Source organism: Rhineura floridana, chromosome 6, assembly GCF_030035675.1.
Source record: "Rhineura floridana isolate rRhiFlo1 chromosome 6, rRhiFlo1.hap2, whole genome shotgun sequence".
Lineage (NCBI taxonomy): Eukaryota > Metazoa > Chordata > Lepidosauria > Squamata > Rhineuridae > Rhineura > Rhineura floridana.
In genome coordinates, this window is record NC_084485.1 from 58954133 (window position 1) to 58976195 (window position 22063).

General features: G+C 41.3%; 1 protein-coding gene across 2 annotated transcripts in view; it reads left to right on the plus strand.

Moving 5' to 3' along the window:
• The window catches only part of KCND3 (potassium voltage-gated channel subfamily D member 3), a 425142-nt gene that overhangs the window by 38319 nt on the left and 364760 nt on the right, over nucleotides 1-22063 (plus strand). The gene's annotated exons all lie outside the window — the stretch shown is intronic.

Genomic DNA, 22063 nt, shown 5'->3' on the forward strand with positions numbered 1-22063 from the left:
CACACCAAATTAGGAATTTACTCTTCTTTCTGTGAAATTATGGGCGGGGGGGTGTAAACGATACACTTTATTGGAATTGATCTTATTGCATGCTTGTTTTACAATATTTATATGCCACCTTTCCATCAAGTTGCTAAAGAGAGCATAGAAATAAAACCTTGCATTTGTTTAAATCTATGTTCATTGGCAAAATTCAGTTTATACACAAAAGATTCCTTTTTGAACATTTCCCCCCTCCAAATTCCTTTTCATATTCCTCTGAGCTCAGTTGGGCTTACTTCTCAGTAAATGTGCATGGAGTCAGGCTGTTAGTGATACATTTTTATAAATCTGGCAGAGATTCTATACCTCAGTGGACCATTAGGGACTAAGCTGGAATGATTACTTCTCCTTTATGTGTTTACGAGGCTAGCAAACCAAGCCTGCTATAATGCTATATCCACATCATATTACTCTGCTAGTAAATAACCTTGACCTTTTTTTTTTTTTGCAGCTTAGAAAATATTTTGGTTTGAATGCCAATTTAAAGATCTCTGGAAGCTGCCTTAGTAAAACGTGAGAGGCATGTTGCATTGTGACACATTTTGTGGTGGATATATTATGAAAAAAGAGATATCGTCCTTTGGCTTAGACATTTAAATCCTGCACTCAAAGATCTGGTCTGTTATAGGTCCATATGCTTATCAAACCTGTTTTCAAGCATTTCAAATTAGGGATAAACTGTAGATTGCAATTTTTAAAAAAATATTATAGGTATCTATGTGCTAGAGCTAAAGGACAGGGCTAAAAAGCTCTCCATAAAATGCCCAGCAATAGAAAATCTTGAATGTTCAGAGGGGCTGGTGGGAGCCATCCTTTCTTCTTTCTCACAGATCCTTGGTGGCAAGTTAGAGGAGAGACAGAGGTATCATGGCACACATAAAAAATAGGAAGGTTTAGATTGGCTCACATGTATGTTTACCATTTTTTCATGATTCATGAAAAATGACTCATAGCAGAATGAACAGAGTAAAAGAATAGCAGTGGTTGCATGTACAACATCTTACCTATGCTCTGAGAATTGGATGCAAAGCCTGTAATGAACATAAATTCAAAACTAATGATTTTCCCCACACACCTCTGCAGGTAATCTCAAGCCAAGTTGCTAGAATGGTGAAATTGACAAGTCCTCCTCTGCTTCAGGCTGGCTGCAGAGGTAAATGGAAAGTCTTGTCAATTTCACCCCAGTCATTGCAGCCTTTCTCACAATGCACACTCTCTTTTCTTTCTTTTTTTTAGTTTCTGGGATGGGGATTTGTCTTCACCTTTGCAGGTTGTGGTGAAGTCACTGCATTTAGGCAAGAAATTAACAAGATATTGCCAATGTTACCCCTCCAGTGAAATGGCTTGGTACTGACTGCAGAGCTGAAGTAGTCATCGATCTGACACACTCACCCCAGCTTGTTGCAGCATTTGTGCACAATTTTCACAGCTCGAGCAAGATGCTGCACAATCAATCACTGCTATTCTATTTCTCCAAACACCATGTTCAAGAGTTTACAGCACATCCACCTCAATATTATTTTTGGAAGATGAGAAACTGCCATTAATTCCTGAGAAAGCAGTACAACTATTAAAACTATTTGTCTGTAAAGCTAGCATAACTCAACTGGATGGCTTCAGGATCACAGCAATAGATGGCACTGCCACCATCCTACCGACAAAGCCTCAATTAGACATTACCAAAATTAACAGCTTCAAGTTGGGATTTACTAGAAGTTTAAAACAAAAGATTTACAGGAAAAGTAGACAGATCAGAATGACCATTCCATAGGGGAAACAGAAAAATAAATGTATAAAATGCATGAGAAGGCTTTGTGGAAAGCATACATCTGCTTTGCTAGCAATGATGCAGGTAAAAGCCTATAGTTCTTTTTTGACTTAAGAATTTGGGATTCCCCAGATATATTTCAGAAGGATATATATGCTCTGTGGTGGGGTACATGCTTTGTATTTAAATGGTTCCCAGTTCAATCCCTGGAATGTCCAGATCAGATAGGGCTTAGAAGAAAGGCTCCTGTTTTAATTCCTGCTGAGCCTGTGACAGTCAGTGTAGCCAATACCAAGCTGGTTGGAATAGTCTGACTTAGTATATTGCAGCTTGCTGTATTTGGTTTTAGTGAGCAAAATATTCCTCAAAAAATCATAGGGCATTTTGAACATATTGTTGCTCCCACTTTCCTTTGTAGTGGGAAGCATACAGACCTTTCCGCCACTGCTTTGCCTTCTTTGGAGGGTGTGCTGGAGTCTGAAATGGCATCTGTGCAAGAATCTGCTCACAAATTTGTAAGTTAAATGGATGGAGGGGGAGTGGCCATCAGGACAGCCAGTTCCCATCCCACAGCACAATAAGTGCAACCCACAGTCTCATGAAGAACCCTTGCCTGTTGCTCATAACTTCTTATTTTAGGAAATATAGACACACACTCCACTCCATTGTTCTATGAAATAAAACTCTGAAAACGGTGGCAGTTCATATTGTGAGTAACACAAGCCATGAAGTCTTCTTGGCCAGAGCAAAGTTCAGGTCATCCACTTCTCCTAAGAGTCTTTGAGTCCCTTGCTTACCTTGCTCCTCTTGGAGCTGGTCTGACAACAGCAGGACAGAGGAAGAAAGCTGGTGCTAGTATTGCCTGGAGTACTGGGACATGTATTTTTCTAAGGAGCATACGTGGCAGGGAGTTGGAGGCTCATGGTGGGATGGATCACTGCAAGAATTCACCTTGGCTCATCACAGCCACACATCCAAGATATATTGCAGGAGGCCAGGCCAAGGTACCACTACCCAAGCACAATAGTTTTGGGCAGGTAAGGAAAGCAGTCCCCATGAGGGTTCTGGTCCCTGTCCACCTGAGTCAAATAGGACTGACGTCTGCTTTAGGGAAGCCCCATTTAGCTGCCAAGTTATGGTTCACCAGTGTCCCCTACTTCCTTTCCCTCCCATTACTCACACTGTTTCTGCCAGCGCTGATATTTTTATGCCATAATCAGACTGATCAGTATATTTTAAAAGGAGGCTACTCACCCACCATAGCAGTGCAGAGTAGACCAAAGAAGTCCCATGGCCAATTTGGATCATAGGGGACAAATTCCTACTTGGTCTCGCACCACAGGTAAAGGAAGGGTGAGCGGGTGGGAGAAAGATTTCTCTGCTATGGTAAGCATTAAGCCACAACAGTCCAGCTATTTCTCAATGGCCAGGCTGCACTGGGAGAGGAAAGTTGGCCTGTGAGTGACCTATCTTGCCTCCTCTTACAACAGCCATGCGCAAGGCTGCATTGTGCCCCCACATTGTGGAGAAGGAACAGGATTCCCTTTATTGCTAATGTTTCTAAGAAGGGCAAAGAAGTTCATCTCTGGAACCACAAATATCAAAACATGGCACCACTTTTCTACATAGGTGGCAGAGTGCCACCACTGGTGTTGGGTGTGAGCCAGGACATTATTTCCCCTCTCCTCCTGCCAGAATGCAGGATATTAAAATTGGGCAGTAATTCTCTTTCTGGATCTAGATGACCCATTTCAAAGAACAGTTTTTATGTTCTTTGAAACATACACTTTACTGTGCAGATGAGTATTGAAAATGAGTCTGGGGGCATGATATAGTTTATATGGCATCTATTGTACTAAATCCGGACCTGCATGAAAAATTGCCAGTGAAGCTGCCATGAGGATCTCATCCGGCTCCTGTGTTTGGGATTCAGGGGTACCTCAGGTTAAATCATGAAGAAGACACTGCATCCCTCCTAGCATGAATATTATTGATACTGAATGGCTATGCATTTATTCAACATGTGGAGAGATACTGTTCATGTAATGAAAAGAGTGACATTAGCTATTACATTGTGCTTCTTGCATTAGAAGAACCATTGTTATCTGACCTAATTTACAAAACATTCCCATCTTTGCAAAAATGGATTCAATTTCCTGAGCAGCCTGCCTCCTGGTAAACAACTGTTCCCTTACATTATAACTCTTTGCTTTAAAGGGAGGTTTCAGAATTCTCATGTTATTTTTCTTCATGATTGAAGTTAAGCACACTTTCTTTTGGAAACAAAAAAAACCAGTGAAAAATATCTGAATGACGGCATACAGTATACACAAGTGCTTTTCATGGTTTATATATGGTCTATAAAACAGCCTTATATCAAATCAGGACATTGTTCTAGTTCAGTACTGTCTATTCTGACTAGTGTGCATTTGCCCAGTTCGGGAAGGCAGAGCTTGGAACTCTATGGGAACTGTTGCGTCAACACTGGAACAATTCAGACTAAAAAATAATATAAGCCCTGGAGGCTCCACCCTTTCCTGGGTCTCAGTAGGTGCTTAAAGGTGGTTTTCCACCTCCCAAGTAGCCTCATATGTTGCTAGCCTGGTGCTTGCCAACAGCCATAAAGCTCCTTCCTGGTTCACCATCTTCTCTGTTCCTGTGGCCTTACAGGTGCTGGGTGATATCCAAGAGCCAGCCATGAACCCAGGTGACTATTGTTGAGACTTCTGGTCCTGGAGCAGTAATGTTGGAATCAGGTGGCTTCTTAGCATCACTGACAGAGCAGAGATCATCTATGGTGTCCTCCCCTGCTCCTTTTCTGAGCAGATCCTAGGTTCCAGGCTTAGGCAGGGCTGAACCCCAACACTCCAAAGGGTCAGGCAGGGGTCTTTCTCAGCCCTGAGATAGAACCAACTCAGGTTTGAGGAGGCCATTGGCAAAGGAGGGTGCTGTCCTACATTACTCCTCCTCCCAGTGGTAGCAGTGGGCCACAGCAGTAGTAGTGTTTTGATGAATGTCAGTCAGTTGGGTCTGGGATAAGCAGCCATTTAATTTCCCCACAGTGCCCTGGAGCAATACTGCATTTGAAGCATTGTGTGACAGTTAAGTGCTGCCATCTCCCATGTCCAGCTAATACTTTTCTAGGTGCCAGGAAAAACAATGTTTCAACATAGGCCCAAGGCAGGCATCATCATCATCAGTCCCTGCCTGGGTGCTGGGGCTTGTCCACTGCCTAAGAATTCTACATGGTGATGCAGGGCCTGGTCTGAAATAAAAGGATGCCAGAAATTGATGATGCAACCTTATGCATGCAGATTATGTTTTCTACCACTGAGCTATGCCCCACATTCATATGTGTACGATCTATTTAAATATACCAGTAAAACTGTTACTTTTAGATGGGTGGAATACTACTGAGAGATTAAAAATTAAATTGGCTCATTTAGCTCACAGTTCCATGAAATAACTCTGCATCTAGAGAAATGAGATAAGACCACCATACCATTTTATATGCTGAAAATGTTATAGGAATGGTAAACTATAGTATCTTCATAAACTCAAATATTATCTCCTACTATGAACATTTTTGAAATGATCTACTCAACAGCTGTGGATGTGAATATGATAATAAGGACTTTGTGCTATTGAAGGGTGGAGGGGCGGGAGGTGTTGTTGTTCTGACATGGCTCCCATCTGGAGAAAAGCACCAATTTAGGTGGCAAAGGAGCTTAGCAAAGAGCTGAAATACTCTTTGAGTCCTGGATTGTAAAACAGTCTGTGATCCACAACGATGTTCAGTGTGATGAACGTTTAGACAAGATAACATGGAATATCCAATTTGATCTCAAAATGGCAAATGCAAGAACAAACTAGAGTGGATTAGATGAGAAAAAGTCTAAAGTTTATGGCAACTTTTTTTAAAAAATGATTTTTCCACCACTTTGCCTTGCCTAGCTCTCATTTCAAACTGTATAAAATTTGGACCAGGACAATGCAAATCTAACTATAGGCAAAGGCAAAAGCTAAGCATACTTCAAACATTACAGTAAGAGTAAAGTCAGACAGAACAGTTTTCAGGACTGGGGACAAACTGAATTGAGTCTTGGCAAATCTCAATCCAGTATAGAAAAATAATCTGAAATAACTAGCTTCATGTTTTGGATGTCAAACCTCAAAATATTGGTGTGCAGCAATTAAATTATTGGTATTTTACAGAGCCTGAAGGCCAAGATTCTTCCATGATCTCTAAACTGTGATTGAGGCCCTTCCCACTGTCCACCTCCTTTGTGGTACACAATGGGAAAATGGGGTGGCAAAAAGAGTTCTGTACACAGCCAAAAGGCTGTTCCAGGGTCCTGCTTATGCCTAGACCATCCACAGCTGCCTTGTATACAACACAAATGCACAGACATATCTAGGGCTTTGGGAAAGCCCATTACTTTTATTTTAAAACATTGGTGGCAGAAATCCAAATGTGGCTGTATCATGTAGTGTGAAGGAAGAGGTCTAGCTATGAAGACAGCAAAGGAAAGCAGGTATGTCTGCTTGAATGGTCTCCACCAATGCTAGAACCAGACATTGTAATTTGTGGTGGTGGGGGGGAAGCTGGCCCATTTACCTTTTTATGATTGGCTCATTTACTTTTTAATGATTATCCCCCTTAGGTCTTGTATGGATGGATGGATTTATTTTTAAAAAACATGAAAGCGGTTTATAACAATTTTTTGACAATTCAGTAAAAACCAACAAAATGCAGTAAAAGCAAAGGTCATCTATTGTAAAAAGCCATCTTCTTAATTCCCTTCATAAGCCTGGTGGAACAGAAAAGTTTTCAGTAGGCATTTAAAGGTTAAAACGAGGTGCTTGCTAAAACTCTTTTGGCAGAGCATTTCAGAGAACTAGGCCAATGAAACTAAAGGATCAATTTTGTATCAATATAAAATGAACCCCACCAACTCAGGGCACAACCAATGCTGTTCCTGCTCATGATCTCAGCGATCAAGCTGGGATATCAGGGTTCAGGCAGTACCTAAGATACCCTGGACCTATGTTGTTCCAGGGCTTCATAAATTAATATAAAGAACTTAAACCTGACTTGATAGTGGATGGGCAGCCAGTGCAGATGCTTTAAGAGCGGTGTAACATTGTCTGCCATGTGCCCCATCAGCAGTCTGGCTGCCACATTTTGCACCAGCTGAAGCTTCTGAACCAGGGCCAAGGGCAGCCCCACATAGAGTTAATTGCAGTAATCCAGCCTCAAGGTTACCAACACATGGACTACAGTGATCAGGGTATCTCTGTCCAGGACCAGCTGTAGCTGATGAACCAGACAAAGCTGGTAAAAGGCACTCCCAGCCACAGAGGATACCTGGGCCCCTAGTGACAAAGATGAATCCAGGAGTACCCCTAAGCTACAGACTTGGTCCTTCAGAGGGAGTTTGACCCCAGCCAAAACAGGTAACCTGCCTCTCTACCGGACATAGGAACCACCTATCCAAAGAGCCTCTGTCTTCCCATGATTCAAGCATAGTTTATTGGCCCTCATCCAGTCCATTATAGCATTCAGACACCAACCCAGAGTGTTCACAGCCTCTCCTGATTCAGATGTTATGGAGAAATAGAACTGTGTGTCATCAGCATAGTCATCACCTTGCTCCAGAACTCCTAATGACCCCTCCCAATAGCCCCAATAGCACTGGGGAGAGAATACCCTGTGGAAACCCATAGCATCAGGGGGCCAAGGAACACTCACTCAGTACTATTCTCTTGATGCTGCTGTGAAGGTAAAAGCAACCACCGTAACACTGTGTCTCCGATACCCATCCTACTAAGTTGGTCCAGGAGGATACTATGGTCAATGGTATCAAATGCTGCTAAGAGATCAAGCAGAAGTAGCACGGTCACATTCCCCTGTCTCTCCCATGATAAAGGTTATCCATCAGGATGACCAAGGCTGATTCTGTTCCAAAACCAGGACTTTTTGAAGGTTGCAGGGTGATGATTTGGCTAAAACTGGGAGAAGTCAAAGACCCATTCTACCATTCTTCCCATAATTCAAGCACTGTGATCAATAAGTTAAATTTGCTTCGTCTAGCATGCTTTAGGTGGGCTATATTCTGTTCTGCTGGGGCTTGGAGCTCAGAGGGGAAATTGTAGATTTACCATAGACTTTTCCAGTCAGACTGGAAGCAAGGCAGATCAGTACCATGGACAGATCCCAGCGGGTCTGCTGGCTGAACTATGTAGATGCTGTTTTAGCCAAGCCCCAGAATTGTTTGAAGGCTTAAGAAGGCTGGCAGAGTCATCCTTCCCCTGGCTTCACCCCTGTGATTGCTATCCACAATCACATGCTCCTGTGTGGTTATGGAGCAGGGGAAACTCTAAGAAAGTCATCCCCAAAGTCTGAGGATAATGAAAGTGTCACAGCCTCAGACTAGCAATATAGGCAAGGGTACTGAGGTTTGGTGACCTGTGAGTCATCTGAATCTGAGTTGTCCTTGGGACAACACTGGGACCCTGATACAGGAGACATGACAGGTTCTATGGAGAGTGGGATCTGTCCCATTCTTTAGCATCCACTGGTTATTTAACATATATATTTTTATTGATGGTGAAAAATGCCACGTTTGGCCTAAAACACAAAAGTAGTACTGCAGCCTTGAGAAAAAAAAATCTGTGAACATTTATAAGCAATGTGTTACTTTCTCTTCAGTAGACTATGATATGGGGTTTTTTTACACACACACACGAACACACACACACACTTCTTTATAAACTATTTATAAAAGGAACCTTAATTTATGGGGAAATATAAAATAGGCACGCCTGCTGCAATAATTCATTAAATGCAACAGGAAACTTTCATTTACAGCATTATTTCTATTCAATAATACATTTTGGTGAGACCTGGAGATATACAGTCTTCTTGGCACAATGATATTGAACATACATTCATTTACAACATTTTATGGAGAAATTGTAAATTAAGTTTGCAAGAAGGCTAAATCATCCTCTTCCTACAGAGCATGAACTGTTCCCCAATCCTGTCTCCTCTGCCTCCACATTCTTATAACTGAAATTGTGCTCAGTGGTAGCTTAAGTGTGGCAAATTTAGAAATATTGGGCTGAATCCACCAAGCACTCCTCTATTTATTTCAATCAGTCCTGTGCAGATGCATTGGTTGTTAGTACATTCCATTATAATATTAAGCAATGTGTAGGAAGCTCAGGAGAGTGATCAGCCCTTGGCAGTGAAAAAAAATGATCGAGTAGCTCAATGAAAACATTTGTGAGAAAAGAGAATTTATTTGTTTAGGCCATGGGTCATAACACAGACCATCATTTGATGTACGCTATGCAGAATGTCAACTCTTATAGAGTCACTGATCATTATTATAATCCACCACATGCACAGAAAATGGTGCGCTCACTAGTTGCAAAGATGTCATGATCTCCTCTGAGCACTCTGATCCAGAAAAGGAGTGGGAGGCACTTGAGTAAATGAGACAATGGAGCAGAGCCCTTGTGATGAAACCCCACCTCTGCTTCCAGAGGCACCTGGTTCTAATGCAGAGGCCTGAGTCACAGGGGCTGTCTCTACCTTGCTTGTGGAGGAGAGGGGACCAACAGACTATGGAAAGGGTTTCCCCACCAGAAGGCGGGTCTGGCAAAATCTCTCAGGGAGAGGCAACACATCAAGAGAAAAGAGGAGTCTCATCTCCCTGGGTTCAGGCCAGGAATTCCTGCAGGGACAGGGATTCTCGCAAGTGGCTGGGCATTTTTTGCCCCTGCTTAAAAGCTTGGTGGATAGACAGAGAAACTCATTGGAACAACTTTGCAGTTCCTCTGCAGCCTTGACATCCTTGTTACTGATCTTGGACATCAGAACCTTGGCTTTGCTTCTAAACTAGACTTTATGTTGATACCCCTCCGCCTTGTAAGAGCACCTGGACTATATTCTGCTCTTTCTGTAATGCTGAGCTGGTACTATTCATCTGCAATAATAAACACTCACTTTTTTACTTAGAACAAAGTGCACCTGTTGTTATTTAGGGTCAGGAGCCAAAGCAAAAGGTATATTAAGCCATCTTTTCAGTTATAAATCTATAGCAATTGGCTAGCAGGACTTCCTTCTTCACCTTCTACCCCCACCCCCAATTTGGGACTTGTTAGTTATGAGCAGCTTAAGTCACATTGATTTCAGTGGGTCTACTCTAAGTATGAGTAAGTCTGGACCCAACCCAATGCTAGCGAGAAACTCTTCCAAGTATTCACATCTTATCAATTGATAAACAGAGCAGCTTAACAGGGTAAATCCTACATTGTACCCTCCACAAGTAAAGAATTTTACATTTAAATGGAATGTTCTTATAACAACTGCTGAAAAATAAAGATTAGAGCCCTCTTGATTGAAAACTTTGTAGCTCTGTTAAGCAGCTGTCATTAGTCCATGAGAAGAGGTACATTGAGTAAAGTGGGGCTAATGCAGAGCCCCCACCCAATCCTGTTCCTGCTGTCCATATATTAGCATGGCTACCTGAGATGGGGAAGCCTTTCCACATTTATCTGTCTGTGTGAAGTCTCCCTGGATCCTGGGTTCATGAGATGAGATCAAAAGCATGACTCCAAAGCCCCTCTATCTACTCACTTTCCCTATTTATGTCAGCAATGTGTGAAGAGGGCTACAGGCATGATTCAATCTAATCATGCAATACCAGGAGGTTGATTTGACTTTTGTGGGGAGAGGGAAGGTGCCAACAGATGACATTTAATTGCAGGGATGGGGAATCTTTTTCAGCCTGAGGGCTACATTCCCTCAACGAAGACCTTCTAATATCAAAACAATGCATGCAACTGTTCTCTTCATATGTTATGCTAAATTCTAGCCTTGCAAAAGTCAGAGGCTGCAACATCAACACACATCTCACCATCCTCTATTCAGACAAGCAAGAAGCATTATCACAGCTAAAGGCCACATTCCAGTTGATCAAAAGCCCTCAAAAGAGGCCACAGAGCAGGGCCAGAGAGTGTGGCCTGGGCAGAGGATGTGGCCTTCTGATGCGCCTGAGGGCTGGAGAGAGAGAGACCTCTCGGGTTGCATTCAGCCCTCAGGCCCAAGTTTCTTTACTCCTGCTTTACTGTGAGGAGAATATGAATATTGAGCCAAACCAGTGGTCTACCTAGCCCAGTTTTGTTGTTCTGTCTGGCAGTGGATCCCAACATCAGCAGTAGGTCTCTTTCCCAGCACCACTACCAGCTTAAGCTCCTTTAACTGGAGATGAAAGGGAGATCTTCTTAATGTTCAAAGTATGTGTTCAACCACCAAACTACGACACCTTTCCAGTAGTGATGGGTCACACACACACACACACACACACACACCGGCCCTTAGTTTCACCTTGATTTTCCTAGAAATGAGCTGTCCTCCCCCGCAAAAAAAAAAAATCAGACTCCATTGATGCAGCTTGATCAGGAGACAGGATGGGGTCACCCTGAACTAGGCATGGCACAGGTGGGGAACTAACACCTGCCCACTTCAGCCCAAGTGACTATACATGCAGTGGGGATAGCAGTGAGGAATGAATTAGAACAACAAAATCTTGTTGTAGAGCCTTTAAAAAACAAATGAATGAAGTTATGGCCTTTAAGCCAAGAGTGGTGAGTTGCCTTTATTTCCTGGTGAAAGGGCAATGGCATAACCCCATGCCAGCCTGAGAGAATTTTCTGGCAGGGAGTGGAGCTGATGATGTTATCACTCTTTCCAGGTGCAGGGCATTTCATTTGCTACAGCATCTTGGCAACTATGACAATGACCTAATAAGACTGAACTGCTAGGCAGAAGATAATTGAATTTTCTGGTGAATAAATAGGTTTAGGATCAAAGGTCTGGACTTCTAGATTCCTAAAACAATTTTAAAAATGGAACCCATGAGAATACTCTGGTATAAGAGCTGAGAAGTGTTGTTCTGGAAAGGTGAAGCATTTTTCATGAAAGCTTTGAGCAGCTACAAAATGTTTCCCCTTTCAGTGACATGATTTTTCATGGGGAGGAGTTGTGAACAGGGCAAAAGTGTTTGTCCATTCAGAATGAGAGCAGGTAGCATTACCCTTAATCTGAATTGGCTATGTGGCATAAAGGTGACATTCATGATATCATCATACTATGAAATCTCTGGTTAGATGGGGTCACTTTCCCAGAAGAAAAAAGGCTGTGCCAAAATGTACCAGACGGCTGCCTATCTGACAGCAAACAACATTGGTACAGCAACAAAAGAAGTGAGCATGGGAGGAGTCTTTGCTGGAGTGTGTGTTGGGTGGGGAGAGGGGAGGGCAGTGAAAGAAAGAAAGAAAGAAAGAAAGAAAGAAAGAAAGAAAGAAAGAAAGAAAGAAAGAAAGAAAGAAAGAAAGAAAGAAAACTGGCTCCATTCTTCTGAGTAGTGAGAAGGTCCAGGAATTGTGCTACATGATTTAGTTTCCATTGGATGAGAAAGTTCTGGAGACTGTCTTTGTACTATTTTTTATTTATTTACAGACATACAACCAGAGCACTTTGCAAGTGAATAGATACCCCTTCAAACAGCAACAAAGGCTACAAAACAACCTCATCACCACCACCTCTATCCAAGAGTACACTCCCAATTCTGGTAACTCTAGCCAGAAACTTGTATTTCATTACCTCTTTTGAGTGAACAGGAATTTCTGTCTGTGCAAACTACAGACTGCTTATTTCCCCCTTCATCCCCTTCCTTTATTTTCCCCTTTCATCCCCTTCCTTTAGCTTGAGGAGTGTCATCCTCTTTAAGTTCTGATGAAAATCACTATCACATTCCAAAGGCTGGAGAGAGATTCCCAACTATCAGAAGACCCCATCCCTGAATTAGGCTCTCATTGATAAATAACAATCATCTTGGCTTTTATTAGCCAGCAGTCATCCTAAGAAATAAATAGTTAGCCAGCAGCTGTGGCACTACACATAATAATAACCGTAAAATATGCATTGTATATTTTACAAGCATTATCAATCACTTTGACAAAGCTTCAGATTCATCATTTCATTTCCTTAGAACATTTCTCCTTGGATTGCTTTCACTTTAGACTTGAAAAGGGTGTGAAGGCACTACCTTGCTAAAGCTAAGCAGATCTGGGTTTGGTCAGTGCCTGGATGAGAGTCTGCCTGGGAGCCAAATATACACTATCTTGGGCTTCCTGATGGAAGAAAGGTGGGATATAAATAAAATAAATAAAATGAAATACTATTTATCTTAACCATGCAATAGCAACAACTAATCAGAAATTTTATTTTATCATTTTGCAGGCTGTTCAGCCCCTTCATTTAGTGAGAGATTTGAAGGTCTGTTCAAAATCTAGACCATACCTTTTAGCCATTGTCTTCATTCACAAGAATTGGCTAATGACATAAACAATGTAATGTAATGTGGGAGCTGAGAGTTCTCTACCACAACAACATGTATCTACCATCATGCAGCTGTCAAGATGTAGTTTCCAGAGCAAAGTCGTTTTTAATAAAGTCCATGAGCTCACATTTTATGCATTCATTTATTTTATTTTATTTTATTTTAAAAAGGTATATTACCGTCCTACAGATAACACTCAAGGTGGCTTGACTGGGACAATATATATTATAAAAATACAAATATAAAAATACAAAATGCATAGCAGCTGCCAAACTAAAGCATACTACAGTACAAAATGCAGTGCCTATAAAAGCAATAGTTCAACTGTTCAGCCACCAGAGACAGAACACAAACATCAGAAAATTAAATGAACTGATAAGCAAGGCCAAATGAAACGCCCACAGCTCAGTGAAACAAGACAGATTTTGCCTAACTCCTGAAGTATAACAAGGAAGGTGTGTGTTGCATGGCATATGAAAACAAGTCCTGGGAATGTAGAAAGTGGTCATAATGCATGGAAAAGCCCCTTTGCATTGTTAAGAACATACGGACATAAGAAAAGCCTGCTGGATCAGGCCAGTGGCGCATCTAGTCTAACATCCTGTTCTCACAGTTGCCAACCAGATGCCTTTTGAGAAGACCACAAGCAGGACCTGAGTGCAAGAGCACTCTCCCCTTCTGCAGATAGCCTTATCCTCCATGAATTTGTCTAATCCTCTTTTAAAGCCAAACAAACTGATGGCCATCACTGTCTCTTGTGGGAGTGGTTTCAGATATGCTCTCTGTAAAGAAGGACTTTCTTTTATCTGACCTGAATCTTCCAACATTCAGCTTCATTGGATGTCCATGAGTCCTAGTGTTCTGAGAGAGGGAGACAAACTTTTCTCTATCCACTTTCTCCATGCCATGCATAAATCTATACACTTTTATCATGTCACCTCTTACTCACCTTTTCTCTAAACTAAAAAAAGCCCTCAATACTGAAACCTTTCCTCATAGGGGAGTTGCTTCTTCACCTTGTTCATTTCGGTTGCCCTTTTCTGAACATTTTCTAACTCTACAATATCCTTTTTGAGGTGAGGTGACCAGAACTGTACACAATATTCCAAATGTGGCTGCACCATGGATTTATGTAACAGCAGCTTTGTTTTCAACAACTTTCCTAATGTTCCCTAGCATGTGATCATTCAAACTCATCAAACAATAGAAAATTGATGGGTGTGAACTTTCAGTTTCAGATTAAGGATACTGGCTCCTATGCTAAATATTTTTTGAGAGGAAGGGGATACATTACCTACGCAAAACATAATAATTTTTTTCCCTTCTGCCTTCACACGTCTGATAATCCTGCTACATTAGACCCCAGCTGAACTGGACTGCTATCCTATAGCTTACTTGACATTATGGTTAGTATGCCTCGGTGAGAATTTGGCATGTATTTAGTTCTATCTAACAGATGGTGCCCTCTTGCCCCAGCAATGTAATTCTCACAAGGTCAATGGCATTTAAATAGTACAAAATGCATAAGACTGGTGTGAGAACCTCCAGCCCCTGTGATCAGAATCACTTTTAAGTCTTTAACATATAAGTCTTTCCTGTTTACAGATAATTAGTTATTTTAACAGATAATCTCCTAAGAGTATCAGCTTTGATTAATGGCCCTTTTGGTCAGTGTATTCATATGCGTCTTTCCTTTTTTAACTTAGCTTACCATTATTGATGGGGAGGAGATTAATCTTTGGTCAAAGAAGTGAGTGCAATTGCTTTATTATTATTATTATTATTATTATTATTATTATTATTTTAGTAGTGTCATTGAAAGAGCAAAATCCCCTAAAAGCTTTGGAAAAGCTCTTCATCTCCAATCCACACTTTCCACTATGGGCAGCAGAAAACACTGCCAAACAGACAGTCCTTTTGAAGGGACATTCTGTGATTATTGTATTAAATGTTGATCAAAATGTTCTGGTTATATGACTAACGCAATGTCCTGAGATCCTCAGAATGAGTTTTATGGTGATGTTTGTTCACATATCTATCTGCTGAGCCAAATGGTCTGAAAGGTATTGCCATGGATAGATAATTTTTGCACAGTGATGGATACACGCTTTAGGTGCAAGGGGGCTGCTTGTGAAAATGGTCCAGAAACTCCAGTGAGTCCCAAACAGGGTAGCAAGCTTGTTAACTGAGACTAACCAGGAAATATATATATTACACCAGTGCTTTGTCAACTGCCCAGGCTCCCAGACTGTTTACAGCCCCAGTTCAGATTGCTGATATTAACTATTAAAGTCGGAGATCCTCCAGAGCAGATTTTGGCAGCTGGGGAGGTTGGGGAAAGGAGAGAAGTGAAACTGAAAGTCCTATTCCACAAGCTGTGCTGGATAACAGAAGAACAGAAGAAGAGCCTGCTAGATCAGGCCAGCAGCCAATCTAGTCCAGCATCCTGTTCTCACAGTGGCCAACCAGATGCCCATCCAAAGCCCAGAAGCAGGACCTGAATGCAAGAGCAGTCTCCCCTCCTACACTTTCTGGGAACTGGTGTTTGGAAGCATACTGCCCCCTAGTATGGTGCTGATGGAATTGTATCCAAAACATCTGGTAGGCACCTGTCCTGCCCAGAGTGCGATTCACGAGATGGAGACGAGGATGAAATTAATTCTTGTTTTATTAGAGTAATTGAGACATCAAAGGCAGCGCACTTCATAGACTGAGCTATGCTAACTCACTACTGTCCCTAACTAAGCTACCTAAGCATACTCTGCAGCATGTGAAGAAAGTTGACTCAGCAGGTCAGGGGGTCGCTGGCTTAAGTAGGGAAGGTCTTCGCCCGTAATCTCTGACTCCTTCGAGGATCCTCCCTCTGGATGAGGTGCTTCTCGCGACGTCTCGCACGGGGCGAAAGGGGGCGTGTCTCTGCTGGCTCATCTGACAATACAGTCTCAATAGGTGCTGGCTCAGTTTCAGGAGGCGGGGATGCATTTGAAGTTTCAGGAAGGGAGCTCAGGGGGGTTGAGTTGGCACACGGGCCAGAACATCCTCCAACGGCTCTATTGAAGAGGCTGGAGGTGCTGCGAAGTCTTCTTCGGCAAGAAAACTGTCCATGGGAACTGGCACAGAGTCAACCACACCCCCTCCCCCATGATCCTCCAAAGTGTCTACACCCTCTGATTCTTCCCCTTGCTCTAACTGAGGGATCAGCAACTCATCCAGAACCCTTCCTTGGTTCCCATGAGGGAGCTGGGGTTCAACAGCACCAGGATGATGAAAGCTGTCTCTGAGCTAGGAAGTAAACAGGGGAGACTTACGAAAAATTTTATGGGCCATTTCACACTTTTTGGTGTGTACACCTAAAATATTTTAAGTAAAAAATAATACATATAAAGTAAAATGTAACATGTGAATGCAATAAATTTTTGTTTGCAAATACATGCATCATATATGCTCTTCTGGGAGCTTCAATGTTTGTTTATTCATTTATTTATTTATTTATTTATTAGATTTATATCCTACACCTTCCTTCAAAGGAGCCCAGGGCAGCAAACTTCAATACTAAAACAATACAATTAAACCTTCTTAAATCAGTTAAAAACTCCTAAAAGAAATAGGCATCAAGCTCCTTGTATATACAGATGGTGGCAGGATCCCAAGTTTCTCCATGTAAAAGCCCTATAGTGTAGCTTGAGGTTGTTTTTCTCCCTGTCAGAACCCATAGAAGCTCTTGAAAATTTGATGTCAAGTTTAGGATGCTTGAAATTATTTGTCCAATCTTATCATCCTTCCATGAAAGGTTTTTAAATCTTAAAACTAATGTTTAGAATCAAATTATATAAATAATAAACCACTCACAGAGATAATGTATCCATGTCCTATAGTCATATTTTAGGAATAACCATTATACCACTGATGCAATTTCAAAATTACATTAGAATACATATTAAATCACACTACAGAAAATCAAAGAACATTGATTTCACTTATCCAAAAGTTAGGTAATGCATCCTAAACCTATTTGTAAAACTTGTTTCTCTCTCAAACTGCTTAAGAACGCAAGGAGGTGTTCTTCTGAGCCTTTGCAACTAATAGGAGAGGCACTTTCATAAAATGATCAGCCTTGTTTACTTGTATGTCATCATCCCAGCTAGCAATATGCTGCTGTTTGATATTCAGGAGTAAATGTAATGAATGCAACAAATTATCTACTTAGGCAGTGGACAGAGTCCAGCTTTGGTATTCTGAAGACAATCACTTTGCTTAATTGGTATTCACTGGATCTCTTCTATTCCCTTGTACAGATCTGTCACTGGGTGATAAAATAGCACACGATAACTATTATCATGAAGCAATTACAAGCTATATGCACAATGCGGAAGTTGGAGCACACAATATAAACACTACTAAAATATAAAAATAGCTAAAGTTTGTTTCCTTTGTGGGAACTGGCTAGAATCATGATGATGGGGAAGAATTCAGTCAAGGAGACCAAAATCACAACCAGCATCCCAAGGCACATACTAAGCTTTCAAAAGATACAGTGAGAAATAAGAGATATCTCACAACATTCTACATATATCCTGCAGATTCTGAAGCATGATGGACTGATTGAAGTGTGGAAAACTATATAAACAGGAAGAAAAAGTACAAGCCTGAAGTCACACCCACACCATACATTTATAGTGCTTTTAAAGCACATTGGCCAGTTCAGTTGGCTGAACTGGGTAATCCGAGATATCCCATAATCACAATCTAGCAGAAGAGGTGACATGGCTTCTCCCAAAGAATCCTGGGAACTGTAACTTACCCCCTTATAGAGCTACAATTACCTGCACCCTTAACAAACTACATTTCCCAGGATCTTTGGGGAAAGCCATGTCACCTCTTCTGCTAGATTGTGATTATGGGATATCTCGGATTACCCAGTTCAGCCAACTGAAGCAGCAAACTCTCTTAAACCAACCTTGATGGTGTTTGCCTTGGAATTACTTGCCCAAGTTTTCCCCTTGCACCTATGGTGCATCCTGAGAGTCAAAGAAGCAATATTCTTAAGGATTGTGCTGCTGTGGAGACTGGTTAAGGAACAGCCCTAGAACATCAAGAAATCTGATGAATTCATTTCCCTATTTTAATATATCTTTGTAATGGAGTGAGGGTGAATGGGCTCAGAGGAAGCCAGGAGGTAGCCAACTTTATTCCACCTAGTCCCACTTCCCTCTCCTTCTGGGCTGGGCTGTTTGTTCGAGGTTCCCAGTATCTTTTGTCCCTGTCTTAAAAATAAAAGAGCCATTGTAGAGTTGTACTGGGAGCAGAAAAAGGCCTGGAAATACAGTGATTGCCATTTGTTAAAAGCCTAAAACCCATTTTCTTATGGTTGGCAATTCTTTATATTTCTGTTTTTTTCTAATGTTTACTGCAATGTTATATTTGCTGCACACTGCTTATATGTTTTCTGTACGAGTTAGTAGCATATAAATATTTGTATAAATAAATAATGTGCTTTAAATATGTTTTAAATGTATGGTGCGGATGTGACCAATCCCAAAATAATGCTTGCTGAGGGGAGAGGAACATGTATCCATGTTCCTCATTTCAGAGAAAGAGAGGTAGTGAGGTGAGCCTTGCATTCATCTGAATGGTTGGAATAAGTATGCATGGGACTCAGGGAGTGATATAGCAATACACTGAAGAAATATATAAAAGATGCCAGGATGACAGATTCATTCATGGAGGAACCATATGATGAAGAACCAGAAATTTTAGAATGCGAGGTGAAAGCTGCTCTTAAACTACTTGGAAGAAACAAATCACCAGGAACAGATGCTGAATCTGTCCAAAATTTGACAAAAAATTGTCAAGAAATATGGAAAACTAAACTATGACCCACAGACTGGAAGCATTCAATATACATCCCAATTCCAAAGAAAGGGGATCCCAGGGAATGCAGTAATTATCAAACTATTGCCTTAATCTCCCATGCAAGTAAAGTAATGCTCAAGATTCTACAACAAAGGCTCTTACCATATATGGAGCAAGAAATGCCAGACATCCAAGCTGGATTTAGAAAGGGAAGAGGCACCAGAGATCATATTGCAAACATATGCTGGATAATGGAACGGACCAAGGAATTTCAGAAGAAAACCACCCTGTCCTTTATGGATTACAGCAAAGCTTTTGACTGTGTAGATCATGAAAAACTATGGAACGCTTTAAAAGAAATGGGGCTGCCACGGCATCTGATTGTCCTGATGCGCAACCTATATTCTGGACAAGAGGCTACTGTAAGGACAGAAACTGATTGGTTCCCAATTGGAAAGGGTGTGAGACAGGGGTGTATTTTATCACCCTATTTATTTAATCTATACGCAGAACATATCATACAGAAAGCAGGATTGGACCAAGATGAAGGAGGTGTAAAAATTGGAGGGAGAAATATCAATAATTTAAGATATGCAGACGATACCATACTACTAGCAGAAACCAGTAATGATTTGAAACAAATGCTGATGAAAGATAAAGAAGAAAGCACAAAAGCAGGACTACAGCTGAACATCAAAAAGACTAAAGTAATGACAACAAAAGATTTATGTAACTTTAAAGCTGATAATGAGGACATTGAACTTGTCAAGGATTACCAATACCCTGGCACAGTCATTAACCAAAATGGAGACAATAGTCAAGAAATCAGAAGAAGGCTAGGACTGGGGGTGGCAGCTATGAGAGAACTAGAAAAGGTCCTCAAATGGAAAGATGTATCACTGAACACTAAAGTCAGGATCATTCAGACCATGGTATTCCCGATCTCTATGTATGGATGTGAAAGTTGGACAGTGAAAAAAGCAGATAAGAGAAAAATCAACTCTTTTGAAATGTGGTGTTGGAGGAGAGCTTTGCGCATACCATGGACTGCAAAAAAGACAAATAATTGGGTGTTAGAACAAATTAAACCAGAACTCTGACTAGAAGCTAAAATGATGAAACTGAGGTTATCATACTTTAGAAACATAATGAGAAGACATGATTCCCTAGAAAAGACAATAATGCTGGGAAAAACAGAAGGGAGTAGAAAAAGAGGAAGGCCAAACAGGAGATGGATTGATTCCATAAAGGAAGCCACAGACCTGAACTTACAAGATCTGAACAGGGTGGTTCATGATAGATGCTCGTGGAGGTCACTGATTCATAGGGTCGCCATAAGTCATAATCGACTTGAAGGCACATAACAACAACAACAACATAGCTACAATATTTCTGTCTTTTCCCCCTATAGTTGCTACCTATACAGCATCATGTTCAGGGTTATCATGAAAGTTTGGTCTGCTACTCCTGGAGTTCGTTTTCAGGATCAAGAACCTTAGATGTTTTTCAGTTTCTGGCACCTGCTCTGTAATTATTCATTACATTTATATCCCACCTTTCCTCCAAGGAGCTCAAGGTAGTGTAGATGTTTCTCACCCTCTCCATTTCATCCTGACAACAAACCTTTGAGAGATAGTGACTAGCCCAAGGGCATCTAGTGAGTTTCATGACTGAGTTGGGATTTGAACCCTGGTCTTAGTCCAGCACTTTAACCAATACACCATACTGGCTGCTCCATATTGTGACTAGGCCAGAGGTTTTTTTGAGATGGTGTGGAAGAGAGGGATGGTATGGAAGAGAGTTTGGGCTCCTCTTAAAAAATGTGAATCAGAGCACTCTAAAAAAGAGTTTTAATGTTGTCTTCTATGCCGTTTTGAAGTTTCCTCCACTTTGTTTCTGCACTTGATGCCTTCCTTTCTTTTTTCCAGCAGCAGCAGTTTCAAGTTTGGTGGGGGCAGTGGGCCTCTGATTGCATACCTCCCCTTCCTTCTTGTCACTATTTTTATCATAGAATCTTTCCTCACAACAGCTTCTGAGGATACATCTGTCTAAGATAGCGATACAGCTGGATCATTGTTTACATGGGAGACAAAGCAATATCACATTGCATAGAAGTCATTAGATTTGGTCATATATCTGGACAACTTTAATTCATGACATTCATGACATTACTACATGTTCTACCTGAATCTCCTTGTCCTGCATTAATTAGCATTAGTGGTGCCAAAGAGTGAATTAGCATTATGTCATGTTGGATACTCCATGCTTCTGACACTTGACACCATTACACACAATGTCACTTCAACTTGGAACAACTGTGATCAGACCTGGCATAACCCAAATTCAGCATGTCAGGAAGTGGCCTCCAGACATAGGGTCTGTGGTCAGGCTGAGCAACAAAATTAAATTCTAAGAAAGCATAACTGAAGAAAACAAAGGTGCCAGCAATGCTAGGTCATTGAACAATGATAATATGACCAGTATCTTAATGACTTTTAAAGCACACACACACAATCTTAGTGGGATTCTGCATCTACGAAGATGCTCTTACAAACAAATTAGACAAACTAAAGAAATGAAAAAGTATTGCCCCAGTGACCCAGTGTATCTTTAGAAAATGTGATAGAAAATGTGACAGTGACTGTAGAGATGCAGATTGATACATTAATAGCACTCTGAATAAGACCAGAAAGCTGGTTCATATGTTGTATTCACCACAGTCATTTTGATATGCTGAGGGGGGTGGGAATATTGCCACAGTGGTACCGATCTCCATGGTGAATGTAAAGGGGGGATGAGAGAAAGAAAAGCACCTTGAATGTAGGTGACTACCTTCTGTCGTGCAATATACCCCCTCCGTCTTACTCGTTTGTGACCCTGATAATAGGCTGTTCCCTCTAACATTTGCTGTGCCATTACTCCAGAATCCTGTTCTACTGAAAATATATAATAGAAACTGAGTGCAGTGGACAGAATAAACACCACC